Source organism: Penaeus japonicus, unplaced genomic scaffold, assembly GCF_977035675.1.
Source record: "Penaeus japonicus unplaced genomic scaffold, GWHDUDI00000001_assembly GWHDUDI00000004, whole genome shotgun sequence".
Classification (NCBI taxonomy): Eukaryota; Metazoa; Arthropoda; class Malacostraca; order Decapoda; family Penaeidae; genus Penaeus; species Penaeus japonicus.
Genome location: NW_028234406.1, coordinates 26,550,149 through 26,552,648, shown reverse-complemented (window position 1 = coordinate 26,552,648; position 2,500 = coordinate 26,550,149). Strand labels below are relative to the sequence as shown.

The window sequence follows — 2,500 nt, the reverse complement described above, 5'->3', positions numbered from 1 at the left end:
CTGGCTTACGTGAGCCAGAGTTGGGTCGGTGAACGAGAGAGAGAGAGAGGGGGGAGGCGGGGAGAGTGGGAGGGAGAGGGGAGGCGGAGAGAGTGGGAGGAAGACGGAGGGAGTGGGAGGGAGAGGGGAGGCGGGGAGAGTGGGAGGAAGACGGAGGGAGTGGGAGGGAGAGGGGAAGCGGGGAGAGTGGGAGGGAGAGGGGAGGCGGGGAGAGTGGGAGGGAGAGGGGAGGCGGGGAGAGTGGGAGGGAGAGGGGAGGCGGGGAGAGGGGGAGGGAGAGGGGAGGCGGGGAGAGTGGGAGGGAGAGGGGAGGCGGGGAGAGTGGGAGGGAGAGGGGAGGCGGGGAGAGTGGGAGGGAGAGGGGAGGCGGGGAGAGTGGGAGGGAGAGGGGAGGCGGGGAGAGTGGGAGGGAGAGGGGAGGCGGGGAGAGTGGGAGGGAGAGGGAGACGGGGAGGATTATTCACTTCTAAAGGCATTTAAAAATGTTGCAAGTAATCGCCGGATCTGATGATTTCGAGTTTTATGTGCCGACTGATGATTGCATAAGTGCACTGAATGTTGCACTTGATTTTTTCCCCTCGTCGAATAAGAGTCTATATCTAGTTTTTGAGTTCTCAGAGTTGTTGTTTTTTTCAATCATTTTATTGTGGTAGTATTTGAGAGTAAAACTTGTTCTTAGGGTTAATATACGATAACAGATTTTCATTTTTTTTTTCTCATCTATTTTTAACATCCTATTCCCGTGCCGCGATGTTATATGTTGGTAAAGCTCGTTATAGGAATGTTTGTAGACCAGTTTTTGGTTTAGAAGATTCTTTTGGGTTACGAGGAATTTAATCGTATTGTCTCTTTTCTTGCAGGTACGTGTTTGATGCTAAATCTCTGCAGAAGACAGAGCTCATGAACCGAGCGATTGCACTGGTGTGTGCGAAGTGTTGACAGCTGCAATGTTGAGAAGTGTGTCTTCAGGGGTAAGTATTGTTTGTAATGAGGATATCTCGGAAGGAATATGTGGGTGTGTGAGTGAATGAATGAGTGGGTGAGTGACTGAATAAATGAATGAATGAGTGGTTGGGTGAGTGGATGAGTAAGCGGGAGAGAGTGGGAGAGTGATTGGGTAAGTGGAAGAGAGTGGGTGAGTGATGTCAAATATACTAATATACAAATGTTACATAATATACATTCATGCAATAAAACATGAGGTATGCATCTCTAGGTCAGGTCGTGTTACCTCTGACAGACAATAATTGTACACAGTTATCTCCCTATTGTGTTGACTTTCAACAGACCTGAATGCCTCTGATTGCCATCGCCCTCGCATTCCCAGTGCTGGGATTAGAGACTTGTTTATGTATGATACATACAAACATATTATATGAGTGGGCGGGCGACTGACTGACTGACTGACTGCCTGCCTGACTGCCTGACTGACTAGGTGGATGAATGAGTGAGAGTGGGTAGGCGGACGAGTGAGTGAGTGAGTGAGTGGGTATGTAGATGAATTAATGAATGAGTGAGTGAGTGGGTGCGTGGGTGGGCGAATGTATGAGTGAGTGAGTGGGTGGGTGGGTGGGCGAATGTATAAGTGTGTTGGTAGGTGGACGAATAAGTGAGTGGATGGGTGGATGGCTAGGTGGAAGAATAAGTGAGTGCGCGAGTGGATGGGTGGGCGAGTGGGTGAAGGTGGATGAGTAATTGGATCATCTGACGCTTAGTACCTACAAGGCTGTTGCAACAAAAGAACCTTTTCAATCATGCCACGACAATTATCATCTTCACTGCTTCCAAAATCTTCGTGAGAATTCACCCACGCCATTTCCGAGCCTCCCCTCCCAAGTATGGGTGTGTGTTGGGGGGGGGGGGGGTCAGAATGATTTTGGTCGAAATGGGAGAGAAAATGATCGACAAAATAACTAGTGGTGATGGTGGTGGTGGTGGTGATGACGAGGGGTTTCTGGGTGCTTGTTGTTTTTGTTGTTATAAGTATTATTATTATCATTTTTGATATTGTCACATTTTTATAATGATTGTCATTATTATTGGCATTATGGTTGTCGTTGTTATTGGAATTATTTTTATTATAACCATTATTATCATTATCATTGTTATTTACTTTATTTTTCTTTGGGCCCAGTGTTATATTTTCAGTAAAGGAAAATAAATTCTTATAAGCAGAACTGGCTTACTTAGCCGGGAGAGTGACGCAGCAAAACGCATGGCACAGCGCACACAACAGCCGTCATGAGCATCGTGCGGCCTCCCGCTTGCTCGTGCATGACGCCCGCATCTGGCACCTGCTGGCACTCGTCATCGCCGGGCCCTGATCGCTCTCTCTCTCTCTCTCTCTCTCTCTCTCTCTCTCTCTCTCTCTCTCTCTCTCTCTCTCTCTCTCTTTCTCTCTCTCTCTCTCTCTCTCTCTCTCTCTCTCTCTCTCTCTCTCTCTCTCTCTCTCTCTCTCTCTCTCTCTCTCTCTCTCCTCTCTCTCTCTCTCTCTCTCTCT

The 2,500-nt window shown here is 48.3% G+C and overlaps 1 protein-coding gene and 1 long non-coding RNA gene across 2 annotated transcripts in view; both read left to right on the top strand.

The window, feature by feature from the left end:
• LOC147471984 (terminal nucleotidyltransferase 5C) overlaps window positions 1-2,500 on the top strand; it is a 282,249-nt gene that overhangs the window by 172,693 nt on the left and 107,056 nt on the right. The window lies entirely within an intron of this gene.
• Window positions 1-2,500, top strand: part of LOC147471985 (uncharacterized) — a 147,952-nt gene that overhangs the window by 94,204 nt on the left and 51,248 nt on the right. Inside the window, exon 3 of the long non-coding RNA XR_015191008.1 lies at window positions 861-971. This is a non-coding gene — a long non-coding RNA (uncharacterized LOC147471985). The remainder of the gene's footprint in view (window positions 1-860; window positions 972-2,500) is intronic.